Genomic DNA, 20,249 nt, shown 5'->3' on the forward strand with positions numbered 1-20,249 from the left:
CTTTAAATTTTCGTATTAATCAAAAATAGTTTCTTTCAAAGTTTGCGCGGCTTGTGATTGAATTATTTTTTTCTTAAAATTTCATGTAGAAGCAGAATCTACTAGGAATAAAGTCGGGAAAATACGTTTCAGTCAAATGGACCCACCCTAATGTGCATTTGTACTCACTTCCATGCTGCATTTTGCAAATCAGACAGATACATTTTAACTGTAATTTTCTTCCAATACAGACTTAATATGAAATTATCTAAATTAAATACTATGTTTTTTACAGTATCTCCATTTCCAGTTGGGTCTTCGCAAGCACAGGTGTGCTTATGTGCGTGTACTGCGCCAGTCAACAAGTCAAAGAGTCAAAAACATAACGAGCCATCGCCGCGGAGTGGCAGCCAGTAACAGTCAATCCAACAGCTGCCACCGAAAAGAGTGTGAACTCAAAACAAAATACGAAAAAGTCAACGTAGAAGGCAGCAGCAGTAACATAGCGGACCGCTTCTCAGACAAACACCAAGCGACCCGGGCTGCGCAACGGCCAGCTGGCTAACTCCCAGACCGCTTAACGTTCTCGCCTGTGGTTATGTGCGCGAACTTGGCTCAAATTTTGTGTATCTTTTATTTCATTTTAAACAAAAAAAAGCACACAAAAATTTGCAGTGCAAGAAAATTGTTTCTCAACTATTGCCGAGGTTTCAGTTTGCCACACACTACTTTTGCCATCGCTACTTTTTTCCATCGCTTTCGTTAGCTTGCCGTAATTCTTTACTTGTTCCATTTCCTCCACTTTTGTTGTAATTTAGTTCATTTGATTTGCGCGTGAAAAGACCCGAACTGACTTGAACTTAGGAAAAGTTTATCTGTAGCACAAGAAACATTTCAACTACTGCAAGCTTTCAATAGAGTTAGAGGCCAATGCGCTGCAGAAATAGATGACTGCTGTGGTTATTGTTGAAATTTACTACGTTTGTGCAACGCTAAATTAATAAAGACAGCATTAAAATGGTGTAACTACTCGAATTTCCATTCAAGTGCAAATTGAAAAGGATGTCTTTGCTGGAAAACCATTTCTAAATGTAAGCAATGGGGCGCGGTTATAAGTGAAGCGGTAATTAGGCGGAGGAATGCAATTTGAAAGGACTTATTTAAGTAATGAAAAGAAATGAACAAAAATTACATAACAAAATCTGCCAATTTTTATTTTCTCTATTAAAAAATGACGGACATTCGCGTCTACAAAGGCAACAAAATATTAGCTCACATACTGGCCACGAAAACAATAAAGGGTGGTTAAATTCCAAGGGCCGATATTGAATATGAACCACACCTACACGTCAAGTTTTTTCCGCACTTAATTTGGCATTTTTTAATTTCAGACTAATTCAATTTGAACTGTGGAAAGATACACAATCGAGCAACGCGCTAAAGTTATTCAGGCTTATTATGAAAACGGGCGTTCAAATCAAAATGCATATCGCGCACTTCGTGATTTTTTCGGTCAATTTAATCGTCCAAATGTGCCCACAATCGGAAAAATTTTGCAAAAGGGTCTGTAGGAGATGTGAAAACACCAGTGCGTGCTCGTACAGCTCGTACTGTAGAAAATATTACTGCTGTTCGCGATAGTTTGGTTGAAGATGGTGGACGGCACCTCAACTCGTCGTCGTGCCCAACAGTTGCATCTCTCACGCTCGTCGTTGATGAACTTTATGCATAAAGACTTGCATTTACAGGCTTACAAGGTGCAACTGACTCAAGAACTAAAGCCTCTTGACCATTTCAAGCGTTGTCATTGGTCAGAATGGTGACAGGAAATGGCAACAGTGAATGACCAATTTTCGAAGAAAATCATCTTCGGTGATGAGGCACATTTTAACCTCAGTGGATTTGTCAATAAGCAGAATTACCGCATTTGGGCGAATGATAATCCAAGAGTGATTGCCGAAAAACCAATGCACCCACAAAGAGTGACTGTTTGGTGCGGTTTATGGGCCGGCGGCATCACCGTATTTTTTCCAAAATGAGGCCGGTCATGCAGTTACTCTGAATAGTGTTCATGGGAAGATATGGATGTGGACGACATGTTATGTCAACAGGACGTTGACACTTGTCACACGGCTAACGAAACAATGGCTCTTTTGTGCAAAAAATTTGATGGCCGAATAATCTCACGTCGCGGCGATGTCAATTGGTCGCCAAGATCATGTGATTTGACACCGTTGGACTTCTTTCTTTGGGATTATTTGAAAGAAAACGTGTACGTCGATAAGCCAGCAACAATTCAAGAGCTAAAGGATGAGATAATTTGGCACATTAACGGCATAGAACCTCAAGTATGCCTCAGCGTCATCGAAAATTTGGACCATCGGATGGAGGTGTGCGGCCATTTGGCCAGTATCTTGTTCTATTCCTAATTGAGCTATACCAATAAAATTTCAAATAAAAAAATTTTAAAATAAAAAAGTTTGTTATAAAAATTAAAAAAATGGGCAAATTTTTATCTAAATATCAAATTTTTTAATTAGAAATAAAACATAAATTTTGGTACGCAGTTTTATAGGACGCAGTGTTTTGTATAATAAATTACAACATTTTTAATCAGAATTAAAAAAAATGGAAGACAGTTGTATAGTCCATTAAATTTATTACAGATTTTTTTTGAATTCGGCAGAAAATTTCGTTGATTTTTTTAAATATTTTTCTACCCAACAAATGCACGAAATTTTATTATATGGAGAAAATATGTCACGGGATATAGCAAGAATTTTAAGCCAACATAGAACGGGAATTTTATACTAAATTTTAATGAGCTATAAAACTATGTCCCACTTCTTTTTTTAATTCTGTTTAAAAATTTTGAAATTCTGATGAACAATTTTCGAGTTTTTATAATATAGATTTTGTATGAAGTTTAAAATTCCGATTGATATAGTCTTTATTATAGAATGAACTATAGGTTTATGATAATAAAGCTTAAATTAAAGCATAAATAAATAATCAAAATATTGAGGAGCTACTTTTTTCGCGGCCTGTATGTATACTCAGCTTAAATTTTTTTGCAAGATCTTTAAAGCAGTAAACTTCTATTTTTTTGGCTTGGTTTCAAATTAGACGTGTTTAACTTACAAAAGTGCGGAAGTGGCGCTAGTCAGGCATTGACGTGGCTAATAACAAATATTATATCCCGCATGCTTGTGCATCGTACCATCAATCGTTTCTTAGAATCATCTGAACTAGAGGACAGAGTCGGAACCAGACGTCCGCGTGTTATTCGTACGGGTAAAGCCATACAAGTAAAAGCTGTGCGGGTACGAATTTGCCGAAGTTTCTTGAGGAAGCAGAAAATCACAGCTGGTGAAATAGGCCTGTCTGTCTGAACCACATCGCGATTAATCCATGATGACCTGCAGTCAACAGCAGGTGCGCTGACCATCTTTAAATAAATAAGATTAAAAAGAAGCAAGAAACTTTTACAGTGGCGCGTTAGCAAGCGGCGTGAAAATATTTTTTTACGGATCAACAAGTAAGTGTTTACAGAAAAGGACGTTTACAAAAACAAAGACTACATATATCCAAGAACATTGCGAAAAGTGAAAAATTCTGTACCAAGGGTTCAGAAAAGTCACCATTTCCTTGTATTTTTACGAAAAGAGAATAAAAACTAGAGCAACTAAAGTACCAGGAAGATGTCTGAGAAGAATTTAGAAGAGGGCTCCTAACTCTCCGTTGGATACCTTTTTTAAAACCTAGTCTAGCCTTTTTTCGTGCTTTTCGAGGATCCATTTTAAAAGGTTATATCCATAAATTGATGGAAAATTATATTCTAGAAAAATTCTTGAATTCAATTCGATAGCTAGGTATAATAGAAATTTGTTAAATTCACATCCAAAGTCAAAGACGTTTGTCGGGAAAAGTTTGGGTGTAACGGCAGAATATTCCGGCTTTTATTTCAGCTTAAAATTTGACCTGAAGCAGTCCAGATTTAAATCATCTGCATTACAAATGATTGTCGCAATTTGAAAAATCTCAAGCAACAATTCATTCAGAACGATTCATTCAAAAATACTTGTTTTTGTTTATCATTTTGTTGTTTTGTATTATCATTTAAAAAACACCCGATACAGCATAAAAAAATATGCAAAAAAATTTTAACAAAATTTGAAGAAAGACCGAACTGATAGTTCCCAGCAATTTCAAAATGATATTTTTACGCTTGAATTAAATGAACTAAAATTGCATGCCAGAAAAATAATAAAAATGCTTGGTAAAACTTTCGAAACTCTGATGAAAATTTTAATAAATAATTTCGAATTTTTTACAAAGTTTATTTATGCCGATTTTCGAACTGTAAAAATTTTTCACGCAAAAAAGTTTGTCGGAAAATTTTGACTAAAGTTCGTTTATGCTTGTTTCATTATCCCAACCATTTTTTCATACAAAATTAATAAGAATAAAAATTTGGTCTGAAAAACATTGTAATTATCGTAAAGAAAATCACTGTGTGAAAACTTTTTTGACTGACTGTATGTGTAATATCTCTTAGCCGCTTCCCTGATCTGATGAATCTGACACTTGAGAACAAGGCTGTATAAGGAAGTCGGAACCATTTTTTTGCCACAATTTTTCCACAAAGTCATGAACTATTCGAACTTTGAAGTTTTCATAATGCGTTGACAATTCAAATACCTTTCTATTGCAGTTGTTGAGCTGTCAGCAAACGCATTGACAATTTTAGTAAAATTCCTCTCGCCAGTCGCATGTTACTTTTATTAAATTATTACTTTTGTGTGTTTGTGTGTGTGTGTGTTCGTTGGTCAATGTGTATCACCAAAGTTCACGTCATTTGTTGTGGTGACGAAATTGCACGCTCGGCTCAAGTCAGCTTCTGAGCGCCTTTCAAATACTTTCATCTAAGAGCAGCTGCTACAAATTTAAGTACCTATCGCGTTATATGACTTAGTCATAATGCTACTTAGTATCGACGCTAGTAAACTATATGACTGGAATGCCCGTAAATATCTAAATATATATAAGTACTAATACATACATACACACATACATACACACATATACATACATACATACATACATATATATATATATATATATATCAGCAAATATGCACGAATGTGCGTTTGTATGCCGCTTTCTGCGTATGAGTGTATCTCACGGTTTTGCCTTCAATTCATAAAATTCATTAGGTTTCTCCAACATCGCCTTCCGTTCGACTTTTGCGCGAATGCGATCACGTACTTACGGGCTTTATATAAGTGTACATATGTATGTATGTATGCGCATTTGTATATAGCGAACACTCGTACGAAGTATTATGTACTTATGCCCATGCATGTATGTATGTAGGTATGTATGCGCGATTGTCCATATGTCTGGCTACTTTAATTAAGACTTAATTACTTCCACATTGCGTCGTTCTCAACTGACCGCACGTTTGTTGCTGGATAGTTGTATTCAAACAGAAAAAAAATAATAATAATAATAAAAAATTATTCAGCAGCAAACTCAGACTTGTGCGCTCATACTCGTACTTAAAATATATTTCATACTCATAGTCATATTCATCTAAGTATATACAGTCAAACTTCCATGAAAAGAAAAAGTTCGACGCATAGAATTTGTTTTTTTTTTTGTTTTGTTTTCTCGAAAGTCACTTCAGTACTTTGTTAAGCTCTGGGAGAGGGAGCGCCCTTTTTGATGCTGAGTAGTGTGGTGGGTTAATTTCAGCTTGAGGAACAGGGTCGGCTTGTTGACTGCTTTATTCGCTCGAGAGGTCTCTTGCTGTTGCTGTTGAGCGCCTTGTTATAGCTTGCAAGCATAGAGTAGGTCCATGATGAAAAGATTTCTAATGGAGTGGCCAATAGCAGGCCGTTAGTCGGTTCGCAGCGAATTTGACAGAATCAGCGAATGGACTGACGTAGTCCGGGTAACGAATAGGGTTGTCTAGGAAAATACTGAAAATGTAGTAGTGATATACGAAGAATATTAACGCAATGTCACTTTGATGCCGTTTGAACAACAACAGATTTGACGAGAGTGTGAATATGTGTGAAATTATCGTACAGATTTCGGGGAAGGATGATAAATTCCAGGTTTACTAATATGGTGAGAAATTTTTGGATTCTACGTCATTCGTTTTATGTTCAGAAAATTTAGCTTTAGTTTAGTGAAACACAAAACGAATGACGCCGAGTAACGGTCTGCTAGGTAGTACACCTCTAAAAATCTTTTCACCATGAATTTCGGCTGACGAGTCACTCCCATTACGTGGCAGGCGAAGTTCCCCTCATAATTTTGTTTTTCACCATAGTTATTGGCCAAACCTGGTGCAGCAGGTCCATAAATTATTTCGCAAACCTGCTGATAATTGTCATGTCTATGGCAAGTGAATGAAAATTTAAAATAAATAGCGCAACTCGCTCAAATCGAGCACTGGGCACAAATTGCAGTAAAATAATATGAAAAATGTGAATAAAGAAATAAAATAAATTATTCTGAAATTATTGACTAAAAATATACTTTTTTTGATTATTATTTGTGAAAAATAAATTATTCTGAAATTATTGACTAAAAATGCACTTTTTTATTATCATTTGCAAAAAGAGGTTGTACTTTAAAGTTCTCCCCAGTCGTTGCGTCAATCGATAGTAAATATAAATTTAAAGTTCGCAAGTAGTCTTCTACCTCATGTCTGGCAGGCTGATGAATAATTTCATATGCCGAATTATCGTTTGGCGTTATTCTTCGTTAACCTCATAGTCGGATCCAGCGGTTCAGGCGAGCTATAAGACACAACCAAGTATGATAGAATAAAAGCTGACACAGATTGAAATGGAAAAATGAGAGTAACTTTGCCGTAAGGTGAATTTTAGAAGAAATTATTGAGGAAACTAAGAAGAGAATAGCGAAATGGTCAAATTTTATAAACAAAAATGAAATTTTAGGTTGAGCTAATGTACACAAGGAATATATGTAAAGAGAAATTTTGATTTCAAACAAAAAAATTAGGGGATCCCGGTGGTTTAGAGCTCGAAAATTTGTGGTATTTTCAGGAATCTTTTATTTTTTGAATAAACAAATGAAAAACGATATTTAATTATTTTGGGCGTTTTATTTAACCTCTTACTCATCCCAAAAGGACAAACAGTTTTTTTTAAATTAAACAATTTTTTTTAATTTTTTTGAAGTTGACCCTCCCGAAAAATTAAATCTGTACAGTGTTGTCCATTTTGGCTTTTCTATTTATCTGATTCTAGTACAGGCGATAGCCATTGATGTTGTGAACAACATATTAAAATTTCAGACGATTCGCTTGAATAGTTTGGTTTTTTTTTTGACAACACCAGGCCGAAAAAAGTAGTTTTTAGATAATTGAGTTTAAAGTTTTGAGAGTGGCCAAGTGACGAATCTGACCTGCTAAAACGGCTGTTGAATCGAAAATACTGGAAATATCGTTATCAAGTATATTTTTAAAAGCCTATACTTTCGAAATATCAAAAAAAAATCGATTTTTTGAAAGTGCTAGACCACCGGGACCCCTTAAACGAAACTCTGCTATTACATCAGCTCAAGAGCTCATTCTGTCGATTCACTTATAGCCATAAGTATGCCGCACGGCAAACTTTCTACTAAAACTTGGAAAGACGGGGGCATATGACCCCCATTGGACCCATTGAGTACCCAATGTGCCTGTCGTGCTTGGAGGAGGCGGAAAGCACCGAGCACTTTCTCTGTGACTGTTGTGCCTTTGCCTTCCGATGCCGTGAGAATGAGTAATATTCCTTCTTTAAAACCGGAGGATATTTGCAGATTTGCCAAAGAATCTGGAAAATTCTTACAGGACTAACTATCTCTATCTCTGTCTCTATTCTTTCCTATCTCTTTCTCTGATACTTTTCTCCTTTTCTCCTTGACTATCTACCCTCTTTTCAGAGGTTTAAATACAATGGGTTTTTTAGCCTGAGTATTTTAGGAGACACCAAATCTCCTGGTGCTCCTTGGCTTGGCCTTTTCAAATTTCAATTTCAATTTCATGCCGCACGGCGGTACGCACAGCCTTCGGTATTGTTTCAACTGGGATACTCTATAAATGTCGCTATCGAGAGGAAAGCGTGATTTATAACACCTTTATTGGGGGTTTGGCTGAGCTCCTCCTCCTATTTGTAGCGTGCGTCTTGATGTTGCTTCACAAATTGATTTACACAGCAATATAATATTGAACCTTATTTAAATACTTTTAGTCAATCTACATAACCAGCTTTCAATAAGGGCATATCTTCTTCAATGTTTCTCAAAAAAATGAAGGAAGAAGCGCTAGATCCGAAAGACATGAAAATTTCTTTATATTTCGAAAATATTTTCTGGAAAACCGCACCTGCCAGGAAGCTACATATATTTCTCAGCCACTTCCTTTTTTGATCCACATCTATTTTTTTTACTAGTTTGTATTCTTCTTCTTCATCCACAAACATTATGTATTATAGCTTAACGTAAGCAAATAAAAGCTTCCTCAAAAAACTAAAATTCGAAAGAGCCCAAGCACATCATATGCGAATTTTCTAAGCACTCCATTTAGACAAGGCACGCACTGATATGTATTTTTATCTACGCATTTGTGCAATTCGGGTTAAGGAATAAAAATTGTTATAATTTTCGCCTAAGCACACATTTTTCGCTAAACATTCATTCTTTCTATAATTCGAACTTTCCAGAATTTAATTTTCTAACTAAATCGACATAAAAGTTCGAATTATAGCTGTTTGACTGTATGTAAAGCATTCATACAAGCAATTTTAGATTGAAAAAATAAGGGTACTACTCAAAATTTACTTAAAGCGTAAATATCATTACAGATGCAGAAGTAGGTACACAACACGTAGCGCATTGGGTGCTGTACTTATTTCAAGTTTATTTTATTGTATTTCTTTTATCTCAATAAAAAAATAATTTTCTAGTAACTGGTGTGGCTTTTCAGTCTGCTTGCTTTCTGCTTCAATTTTGCACGCGATCACGATTTTGAAATAGCTTTCTTGATTTATGTAGAACACGGGTAGGTACTTTTTTTCTTTTTTTTCGCTAAGCGTGTATTTACTTAAGTACTTATATAAGTGAACATTAGGGTGCTTCGTATAGTGGCAGAATTTGTACTTTTACCAAAATTGTTCGTTTCACTGAGCAAATACCTTACTTTTCATGATATATGTATGTATATACACAACTGTAGCTTTAGAAAAAAAAATTCGTCTGCATATTAGGGTGCTCCATACAGGGAGACATTTTTTACTTTTACAAAAATTTTTGGTTTCACAAACCGAATTTCCTACTTTTGATGTTATAGATTTATGAGCATTTGATATAAATTTAGAAAGAAAATTTATTTGTGCACATTTGGGTGTTCCATACAAGGAGATATTTTTTACTTGTACAGACATTTTTGGTTTCACGCACCAAATTTCCTTTGTTGATATGTGTATATAGCTATAAATTTAGAAAAGAGATTTCTTTTGAACATTAGGGTGCTCCTAAAATTGACACCATTTTTACTTTTACAAAAAAATTTTGGTTTTATAGATCAAATATCCTATCACTGGTGATATACAAATATATGCAGATATGAAAGAAGAAATACATATTCTTTTGCACATTAGGGTTCTCCATATAGTTGTACAGTTTTTACTCCTACAACATTTTTTGATTTCACACACCAAATTCCTTTTGATAATATATATATGTATGTATACCTAAGAGAGCAAATAAATTTTCTTCCACACATTAGGGTATTCCATATGGTGGAAGAGTTTTTACTAAAAAAATAAAGTTTATTTCACGCACCAAATTTCCTTGGGTGATATGTGAATATAGCTATAAATTTAGAAAAAAAAAATCTTTTGAATATTAGGGTGCTCCTCAAAATGCCAATATTTTTACTTTTACAAAAAATGTTTGGTCTTTTAGATCAAATCTTCTACTACATATAGATGTGAATGAAGAAAAACATCTTCTTTTGCGCATTAGAGTGCGCTATATAGTGGCAGAGTTTTTATTAAATAAAAATTGTTTGGTTTCACAGACCGACTTTATACATAGTTTTGATCCTAGAAATGTATTCAGAAGTATATTATACTTTTGAAACGGTTAAAAAAAATTCTATTTCATACATAAAGTGTTTATTATCATATGAAAACACACTGCAACTGAGTGAGATTCAGCCTCGTTGAAAATTGTAACAATGCACCTATTTTTAAGGAATTATTTACATATATACATAAGAACACAAATATTTAGTTGTGTTCCTGTAGCAAGTGAAAGTAATTTATTTTTGATTTTGGCAGCACTGATTAGAAGTTGGAAGAAGTTAATAACAAGCAAAATTAATGCGAAATACCAGTGACCGGGTTAACAACATCCCTTATAAATATATTAATAGAACTCTTGTTATCACCACAGCAAGCAAAAAGTAAATGAAATTTGTTTTGTTTTTCACGAATTTCATAAAAATAAAGTAAATAATTAATTAATTGGCGTTTAATCGAGCTTCTCCTCCTATTCGTGGTGGGCATTTTGATGCACAAAAGGAGGATCATACAGTTTTAAGCCCACTCCGAATGGCAAATGTTTTTATAAGGACCTTTTTTATGGTAGAAAAACACTCGGAAGTTTAGCATTGGCTGCCGAGGGGCGACCGCAATTAGAACAATGTTTTTCTTAATTTTGGTGTTTCACCGAGATTCGAACCTACGTTGTCTCTGTGAATTCCGAATGGTAGTCACGCTCAAACTCATTCGGCCGCCGAATGCCAATAAAAACCTTTTCTAAATAAAAAAATAGACCACAGGGTAATCTGAAGATCCAATTTTTATACATTCTTCGCTGTAAATCAGGCTATATTTTTCCGTCTTTCGCAAACAGTTGCCAATTTACAGTTATCTGCCTCTAAAAACTCTCTTCATTCCTTTCAGCAAATTTTTTAGGTTTCAACACCGTTTTCGGTACACATTTTTGCTTTTCCACTATTTAAACCCGAATATATGTTCACTCAAAAACGAAAATTATAGCAAAAAACAACACTTGAATATTCCGTTAGCTCACAAATTACGTTCATGCTCCTACCCTTCCTATGTAGGTCTCAACAATCATTACCAACCAGGCTACAGTAAAAATAATAAAATATGAATGAAAGTAAAAATAGCTGCAATCAGTGCGATAGATTACCGTACGAGCCGTATATTTAATTTAGATTACTGTATACTTCAGATTACCCACTGGTCGGATCAGCGGGCTGACACTGTATAAGTGAATATATGCAGGTACAAGGTGGCGCAAAGCTAATCGTTGGCGTTGTATTGCAATCAAATCTAGACAGCTGCAGCACACAAACATAAAAGCAAAGAAGAGCGTAAAGGTTCAAATAAAGATTTAAATTACTTAAAATATTTATTTTTTTTCATTCATTAGGTGCGCAACTAAGTTTCCGCTGTTTGTCAATAGATGCCGTGTGTGCTAGTCGATGCTAACATAACCTAAACGTCATAAACCAAGCTTAGGCATATGGTAAACAAACTGCTTCGACACATCACGCCTACCCATTTCCAAGCGATTGCATGCTTTGGGAGTGATTCAGAAACAGGGGACTTGAGTTCCTTATGAGTTAAAACCAAGGGATGTGGAATGTCGTTTTTTCTTTTTTCGCCTGTGAACTACAGCTCCAGCGGCAAAAAAGGAAGGGTTTTCTTCATCACATTGTGACGGGTGATAAAAATGGATTCACGGCAGCAAACCAAAGAAACAAAAGTCATGGGGACTGCCAGGTCATGCTTCTACGTCGTCGCCTCGGCGGAATATTGACGCTGCGAAGGTTATGCTATGTGTTTGGTGGGGCCAAGTTGGTGTTATTTATTATAAACTGTTAAAACCAAGCGAAACTACTTCACTTCGACTTCAATTGATGCGATTGAGCCGAGCACTGCCCGAGAAGCAGCCGCAATACGCGGACAGGCATGAAAAAATGATCCTACAGCATGACAACGCTCGGCCTCACGTTGCCAAACCCGTTAAAACCTACCTGGAAACACTGAAACACTGCGAAATCCTATCCCACCCGCCAGATATTGCGCCGTGCGATTATCACCTGTTCCGATCGCTGGCACATGGACATCAAAAAATGGCTTGATCCGTGGATAGCCTCAAAAGATGAACAGTTTTACCGTGACGGTATACGAGATCTACCAAAAAGATGGGGAAAAGTAGTAGCCAGCGATGGACAATACTTTCAATGATTCACTTGAAACCATTTTTTCAGAATAAAGTTGTATTTTCATCAAAAAACAGCGATAACTTAGTTGCGCCCCTAATAGTAGATAAAATTACCCGAAAACAAAATGGGATGATTAATTTTGCGCCATCAATGTATGCATGTATACATATATGTGTGCGCATTCACACACTTATTTTGCTTAGTGTACAAAAAAGCTGTGTACATAGTTAGGTACATAGCTACTACACATACATACAAACATTCATATATTCATTAACCAGAAAACTCATCACTAAATCTATTGCCAAGAATGAACGAGTTTCACCAAAAACCATATTTAATTACAACTACTTAAATGGAAAAAGTCGCCCACATAGCAGACACACTGAACTTTTGTATTAAAGGCTTAAGTTTTAGTAGTTTCTTGACACTGAGAGTAAAGTTTATTTCTACAATATGAACAACAACAAAAATATAAATGTTAGAAACGAGTAGACTTTCAACTTTAAAGGGAAAGCAGCTTAAATGGAGATTATAAAAGGTAAAAACGCATATATATATATGTGCATATGTATTTATATGTTTACATATGTATATGAATAAACGTACTCTTATGTATAAGTATATGTACTCACAAATGCACACATACATACATATACATAAGTAAAACTTGAGTGCTGGAAAAAACGTATTTGATTACTAGAGTCCCTGTAGGTTTTATGCAGTTGCTCTTCGCTGTGAAAATAGTTTATTAACTCGAAATAAATGAATTAATTGTGGGTATTGTGTAAATGTATAAATGTAAGGAGGCTTGTGGAGCTAATATGCATTTTGCTATCTTTCGTACTAGTTAAAGAATCAGATGACTGGAATTATACTTATAGGTCGCTTACACGCCGCGAAAAAATGGTAGCACACCAACATTTTGACGAATTTTGATTATTTATTTTCAGGCTTTTAGATGCCCATTAATTTTGTTTAAAATTATAGCTCATTGTCTAGCAAAAGTCGCATAGTATAATTTTAAAATTTTATGCAAAAATTAGAAACAAACTTTTCGTTCCAATTTCACGATTTTTCAGTAGCACTTCTATTTTAATTTCTTTAAAAAACTTTAATTGAAATTCTCAAACAAATTTTTGGTATGTAGATTTATAGTTTATTAACTTTTAGTATAGCAAAATGCAAGTTTGAAGTTTTTGAAATTTTTATAATTTTTTCCCTTACGGTGTTGCGCATTTTCTGCAATAGTACCGATTGTCGTGGGAACGAGGATTAGGCTAATTATTGCATTCGCTTGATACAGAACTTCAGATTTTTATTTTCACCAACAAATTTTTTATACAAAACTTGCTTTTGGAAACTCAAATCATGCACTGCCATTTCTGATAACCATAGACATTTTGAGGCTTTCAGGTATGATGAGGCCTCAGGGTTCAAATAAGTATCTCTATGACCAAGTCGCCCCAGTCTTCTTAGTTGCCATTTCATAAAACTAACGTAACTGCATAGTTCTCAAAAAGCTAACTCTGCATAATAATCACTTAGCAAGGTGCTTTTGGGTAATATATACGCGGAGCTTATAGACTGGCTAAAAGACTTGGGGAGGCACCAAAGAGAAATAATAATTTGCGCGTACACTTCTGTTAGGTGTTTGGTCGAGCTTCTGCTCCTCTTTGTGGTTTGCGTGTTGATGTTGTTCCACAAATGGAGGGACTCAAAATTTTAAACCGACTGCGAATTGCAAATGGTTTTTTATAAAGAGCTTTTTCATGGCAGAAATACACTCGGAGATTTGACATTCCCTGGCGAGGGACGACCGCTATTAGAAAAAACTTTTTCTTTAGTTTGGTGTTTCACCGAGAATGGTAGTCACGCACCAACCCATCCGGCTACGGCGGCCGTGTGGTGATACGCCTTGATTTATTTCCACAAATGGAGAGGTCGACAGTTATATACTGCATTTTTTATAGGAGGAATGTGCTCGGAGGCTTCCCAATGCCCACCGAGGGGAATATCTGGGATGAAATGCACGATTTACCAACAAATTGAGGAAAAGATATAACGTGAAAATAGGCGCTTGCTAGCGAAAACCAGCAGTAAATCGTCTGATAGAGAACTTTCTTCAAATTATAGCTTCATAGAAAAAACTCAAGGCTTGTTTTTCTTTTATTAACAACAAAGAGCTTGCTGAAGTCATATACAAGAGAAACTTAAAAGGGAACTGTTCGTCTACGACTGGTTGTGGTAAGGCTACTGCCTAGTTCAGATGTGACTGAAGGTGAACAGACGATAAAAAAAAATAAATAAATAAAAAATATTACTCCTGTAGAACAGCGGTGCTTCTCAACACTACTGACGGCTTTTCAGTTAATTTCTCTCTGCTCATAACTACTTTTTCTGGAACTATGGTTGGATTCGGTCTGTGTGAAGTGTTTAACTTAATTTTCGCTTAAATTTAGCTCACCAGCTCAACCTACACTGATCCTCTAGTACACCGCTTTAAAATTATAAGGAAAACTCATAAGCAAGGAAAATATTTTCTAAAAATATATCTAGATTCATATCTCAACACATATACCTACAAAAATAGAAGCTTTGCTTGAAGCAAAGGAGAGATAAAAATAGGAAGCTGAAATCGCTATGTGTTTTTCAAGGAAAGCTCAAGTGGGAAATTCCACTGCATGAAAACCCAGTTCAAATTCGTTAGAATGCATTTCATTATATTTCATTTGTGTTTATATTTCATAACCCAGTTGTGTTCGAGAAATGGACGGAATTAACTTTAAAAGTCCTTTCCTAGGAGCTAATATACTTGTTTCAGAGTTGGATTATTTCGTATGCACTTATTTAGTCAGCAGAAATATCGGAAATTGATAATTGATAATTTAGAAGCTTGTTTTAAGGGATTGTTAAAATTATTGGGTATGGGAATAAGTTTCCGTCCTTTCTTAGCCAAAGCTACTAATTATTTAAACAATTAAACAATACATTGGAAGCTACAACTTTACTTAATCTTTTAGGCATCATACGGATTCCTATGATGAAAAATTCGAGTTCTTTTGACTTCATCTATCCATTGAGCCAGTTTGCGATGCTCTCGTAAGAAGTGAACCGCTCTCCAATAAGGGCTGACTGCTTTGATCGGAAGAGATGGTAATCCGGAGGTGCAATGTCTGGGGAGTACGGCGGGTGGGGCAAGATTTCCCAATTCAGTCCCTCTAAATATTTCTGAACCGATTTAGCAACGTGTGGCCTGGCGTAAAATCAGTAGTGATCAATATACGACACATTATAGTTGCACTTTTCATAAAAAGCATGACTTCTCGCAAATGCTGAGTTTTCGGGACAAACGTAGACATTTTTGGCGTCAGATAAAAAAAGATCTTTACGCTTCAAACGAATGTCAGCTACTGCAATCGAGACCTCACATATACACTTTCAAATCACCAGTATATTACTAGAGAGAACACAAAAATAGTATCAGCCGCGACACCTCTTTTACGAGAGCGGAGACTTGCTCCCATACCAATAAAACGAAAATTAAAAAAAAAAATAACAAAAAAAACTAACAAAAAAAACATAATAACAAACAATGGTAGTGGTAAGCAAAGGATGGGCGCTTTGCGGCATTCGAGTGAAAAAACTCGTCGAATAAGCTCGAAATTATGGACAAAGCTCATACAAATTGCACCACAAAAAGCAGCGGCTTACTAGACTATTGTTGTAAACGAATTACTGTTCTAGAACTCAACAAATATCACCGATATGGTAGTGTGTTTGATATCATAAGTTAAACCACACCCTGCAAAACCATCTACAGCCATTCAGTGATGTTAATATATTTGTAAAAAAAAACGAGATCTAAAGAGAGAATGGCTCGCACTAAGGAACCTCAAGCGCCTAGCCGAAAGACCGGACCTTTGCAAAGAAAGAGTTCAACAGTCTCTTTCTCTGCAGGATCACCACAGCTTCTACAATGGGTGTTGTATGGAAGCCCAAGGTTCTCCAGATGAGTTTCGATGACCCAGTGACCACCGCCATGAATTTGGAAATTGAATGGCGGGTGATCCTTAGAACTTTAAGCGTCCTGCTTCTGTCGGACTGCGGTCAAAGCGTTTTTGAGGTAGCACACGATAAGATCGAATTAACTGTTTTCGTTATTGGAAATTCATTGGCATAAGTATTGTACTTATATTAAAAAGATGATTGCAGAAGTTGCCCCCTCTTAAGGCCCTGCGGAATAAATTTGAATACATAAGAAATATTTTGAGTTTTATCGACCAATTTCGGCACTTTTTTGATTTAATGTTTTTATAATTGACACTTAAGTCGTTCTCTGGGTATTTAATCGAGCTATTGCTGCCACTTTTGGTTTGATTAAAGTCTTTAAGTAGTGCCAGCAGTTTTATGCAGCATCTGCATGGCATGACGGTTTTTATGAGACTTTTTGCCATTGGCTGTCGAGAGGCATCTGTTGGAAAATCTTCTCTAACATTTCATATTTCCGGGTCACAATGGACACTGCATTTGGGTGCAATTGAAAAATAGTCACCCACAATCCCGCACATTAAGGCTGCCTACCGTATTTTAAACTATTTGAATTTGAACTGAATAAGGAAAGTTAACTTGGATAAAATCATTTAAATATATTCAAAGTCAAAGTGTAATTCGAGCAAAAACATAAATTGTTTTTGTAGTGCAGACATAGGTAACTCCGCGCTGCTAAGTATAGATTTTAGAAGGATGATTTGGAGAAGAAGAAAACCTTAGCCACCGTTATCAAACAAAATTGTCAAATATTTACGGCATTTTGTGGTAATTTGAAACTTCCGCTCTGTTAGACTAAAATTCAATGCGCTATAAAACTGTGTACCCAGAATTCTAAAACAAGAAAAATTCTAAAGTAGGATTTTAGTGGGCAGATTTTAAGAAGAAAACGCCGAGCTACCGTTAACCAAAAAACGAAATGTCGAAATTCTACCATATTTTGCAAATATTTGAAACTTGCACTTCGTTTTATTAAAATTTAACGACACCCAAGAACTTTAAAAAATCCTAAAACCCCAAAAAAATTCTGATTTTTTTTTTAAGAAAAAAATTTTTTATACAAAAATTCAGAATTTTGCTTTTTAAGAAAACATTTTTTTATAGAAAAATTCTGAATTTTTTGTTTTTAGGTTGAAACCTTTTCACAAAGTTTGAAACTTCGCCTCATATGGCTTTTCTTGTAGTATGAACTATATTTTTATAAAAAAAAATTGTGGTGTGCTTATAATTTTGCAACGGAGTGCATACGAGCAGAAATCGTTAAGGTACGAATTGATGGTGGGTAGGGCAAATAAATAAATATTCCATTTGATAGTTTTTGTTTTGTATTGAAATGTTTAAAGTTCTGAAAGCTGTAAATAGGCACTTCACCCACAGATTAGTGGGCACTTTTCCTAAAATTTGATTTTTCTCTCTCATGCGTTTCGTCATGCTCCAAAATGCAGACATATTCTTATTAAATAGACTTATTACGTATGCACATAAGTGTGTATTTCCAAGCACGAACGATTACATACACATATGCATGTACATATGTATGTATGTATGCAAACCATGCTTAATTGCTGGCTAATTATGATTTGTATTTTCCTTAATTATAATTTACTATTCCCGCTTGACCGCAACAAAGCTGGGCAATCAATTGGCGCACAAATACACTCTTATTCATACAACACTTGCACGCGCACACACACACACACGCACACACAGCCATTCAGCGTATGCCTACAAAGCAAAGTTGGCTGCTTTTTAAGCTTAGCTTAGACAAATATACCGTTAAATATATCGGTTGGCTGAGTGCTACAGAGCTCAGCGAATGAAGTAAAACAGACTTTGTGCACTTGAATCAAAAGCATAAATCGCTCTTGTTTTTTTGTTGAAGCGCATCAAACGAAGCATAAAATCCTTGACTTTTGCAAGCAACTAAGACTGAACGCGTGTTACATGTTTTCAACACAATTTTTTACGCATGGAATTGTAGAAATCAGCACAAATTTATGTTGGCACGAATTGAATTTTTCACACTGTGAAAATGTAGCGTAATTTCTTTTGAGCAACGCAGCGAAAATAATTTTTTTTTATTTCCTTATTTTATTTCATTTTATTTTATATTATTTATTTTATTGTATTTTATTATTTTTATTCATTTCTTTTTTTTTATTTTGGTTTGTATTGTTTTTTTTTTTTTGTTTTCACGTTAATGTTTTGTGATTGTAATAATTTTGCTTACTTTTTTTCTTTGCTGCAAACTTTGGTTTAACACTATACCTATATGTATGTATGTATTTTATACAGTTAATGTAAACAGTAAACACAGAAAATATGTATTTTTTAAGAAATGTGTTTTTTCTTCTTAACTATTTCTCTATGTATTTTTGTAATTATTTAACGATATTTTTTCTTCCTTTTTTGGTTTGTGTATGGTTTTGAAAACTTTTTACACTTTTATAACAGCTCACAGTGGCGCGCTACTTTTAAAATTCAGATTTACACTCCACAATTATATTTATATTTTATTTTATTCCTTCTTCTCGAAACATATTCACGCTTCTCAATCTAGTGTGTTATTATTTTTACCGCAACTATTATTTTATAAGATTATTAACTATTTGTTTTTGTTTTTGTATTTTTGTTTTTACTCTGCTGCCATTCAGTTGTTGGTAGTTAATATTGAACCTTTTCTAATCATAAGCAACTAAGTGAGAATGTGAATATTTTTCTTCCGCACACTGAGCTGAATAAGTTCGTATCTGACACTAGACTGACGACTTGCCTAACTGCGACGGATAAAGTATCTACGGCGCGCTTATGACAACGAGTGCGAGTGCAAACCTACAAATGCGATTATGCGAATGCCTCAAACATCTACCATCTACCGGGTACACTTCATCGCATTCGTTCGCGCACTCGATCGTTCCATCGCTACCACCGTTTTTTCCAATTCGGTTGTGCTCGCTCGCTCGTTCGTCGCATTGGCTTTTGCTTCGGCCTGTGTGTTGGGCTGAGTGTGTGCGCTCGTTGTTTGAGTACTTGTTTGCCCCACTGCCTGCTGAAAAAATTGGCGCTCAGCTGTTTGGTTTGGTTACTAACAAATTTCGTATCTCTTGATTACCGACTACTACCTTTTGGCCAATAAGTAGTGAAAGTATTTGTTAGTGAAAAAATTATTATCCAGCGTAAAACGATACATACCCATGCAAAGGGAGAGAAGTATTTTGTTTTAAAATCTTCCTATTTAAGTGTTTTATATTTGATTGGACCATTATTTTTGTATGCTTTCGTTAACTTTCGCGAGTCTTATATTTTCATGCTTCCACTGCAATGGCAACCCGCTGCTGTGCGCTCTCTTTTTGCTTACCCATTTTCATCGCCGCATTTGTTGTGGTTTTCACATTCGGTAGATAAATTTCTAAGAGCGAGTTGCATTTACGTTCCACACTCTCTTTGGCTGGTTGGAGTTTGCTGGCAAGTGTCTGTCTCCAATTAACTTGTATCTTTTCGTATGACATAAGTACCTGTGTATGTGCGTGTATGTGTATGCGAATGTAGAAATTACATGTATGTATATATGTATGCGTGCATGTGGAACGTAACTCATATCGCAGGTGGGTAGCGGGTATTTTTTTTTTTCTTCTCATTGCACCATTAAAATTATTTTCACACAGTTCTATAATCGTATTTACAAAGGTAAGTATGTACGTATGTATGTATGCAATCATGTACATATGTACTTAAACGTATGCATTACGAAGTTTCAATAGAAATTAAAAAAAAAAATGTACTTTGGCAAAAACAGGTTTATTCGGACTAAGCCAAAAGACCTGATAAAGGGGCATGCAGTTGTAAAATTCTTCAATAGAACAGAATAATTTGCATACCTAAAACATTAACACTTCGGATAACGTAGAGACCTAATTTGTTGCGATAAAAAGCTGCT

At 35.3% G+C, this 20,249-nt stretch overlaps 1 long non-coding RNA gene across 2 annotated transcripts in view; it reads right to left on the bottom strand.

Annotated features, from left to right (window-relative positions):
- Positions 1 to 19,692, bottom strand: part of LOC128862716 (uncharacterized) — a 131,627-nt gene extending 111,935 nt beyond the window's left edge. The window contains exon 1 of one of the 2 annotated variants that reach the window (XR_008454534.1): positions 18,543 to 19,691. This is a non-coding gene — a long non-coding RNA (uncharacterized LOC128862716). Of the gene's footprint in view, positions 1 to 18,542 lie in introns of both variants that reach the window. The other variant, XR_008454535.1, reaches the window with a different exon arrangement.
- Positions 19,693 to 20,249: the final 557 nt, after the last annotated feature.

This window comes from Anastrepha ludens, chromosome 2 (genome assembly GCF_028408465.1).
Source record: "Anastrepha ludens isolate Willacy chromosome 2, idAnaLude1.1, whole genome shotgun sequence".
Lineage (NCBI taxonomy): Eukaryota > Metazoa > Arthropoda > Insecta > Diptera > Tephritidae > Anastrepha > Anastrepha ludens.